Source organism: Populus euphratica, unplaced genomic scaffold (genome assembly GCF_000495115.2).
Source record: "Populus euphratica unplaced genomic scaffold, PopEup_1.0 scaffold9.1, whole genome shotgun sequence".
Classification (NCBI taxonomy): domain Eukaryota; kingdom Viridiplantae; phylum Streptophyta; class Magnoliopsida; order Malpighiales; family Salicaceae; genus Populus; species Populus euphratica.
This window is the reverse complement of record NW_011499857.1, coordinates 307,121-308,150: the sequence shown is the minus strand read 5'-3', so window position 1 is coordinate 308,150 and position 1,030 is coordinate 307,121.

The following is a 1,030-nucleotide window of genomic DNA, read 5'->3' as shown; positions in this document are numbered from 1 at the left end:
AATTGGGTGATCCTGTATATAAAGATTGATTTTTTTTCCTCACATTGTTTTTATGGTCATTTTGAAGTGATTTTTGTTAGTTTCTCTTACCTCGGTCAATTAACGGACAACGGTACTCCGTGACTTAAGTCGGTTCTTTCAATTTCCCATGATAACTGATATTTGTGTATATATTTGTTCAATTCCTTGTTCCTTCTCTTCTCTTTGCATCTCTTTTCTACTTCTCATCTTAAAAAATAGACACCACTCTTGAAAAATTAAAAAAGTATTTTCCCACTTTACCTCAAAATGCAATTACAAAAATTTACCAAGCTAGGTATGCAAGATTGAGGTTGTTAATTAACCATGAAATTTCTGAAGAGATTTGATGGCTGATTGAAGCAAAGGTCCGAATATTAGATAAGTCATTTAATTCCTTCATTTCACATATGCTTGGGATAAGTAAAAGTACTTTTGCGAAGAAACATCATGCAAATGACTAAAAGTCTATCATCGATGTGCCAGATGGACTTGTAATGTACAATGTCGTTCTTTAGGAATGATATCTATAAATCATGAAGATAAAATACAATTCATTAAGGATTACCTGAGTAAGGAGTCTTTAGATAATCTTCTATTAAATCTTGAGACAAATCCTAGTGGAGTTGTGCATCGCACAATTCATGATTTATGACCCTATTTTCATAAAGAACATGATTGACTTAGTCTTAGAAATCTGGCTAAAAAAGAACATGTTTGTCAGTTTTTTAAAAAAACTGGATAGGAAGCGTATCCTCGAACCAAGAATAATAATAGTAATAGTAATAGTAATACTAACACATTAGTAGTAGTAGTTGTTGTTGTTGTTGTTGTTGTTGTAGTGGTAGTGGTAGTAGTAGTAATAAAGAAGAAGAAAAAGAGGAAGTTGATGAGAACTTTGAGATGAAAAATTAATGTAATGATTAAACAATGATAACAACAAATGTCAAGGTTAGAGGATCCACTAATGATATGTCAAACAAATATAATATAAACTCTTATTATTCAATTG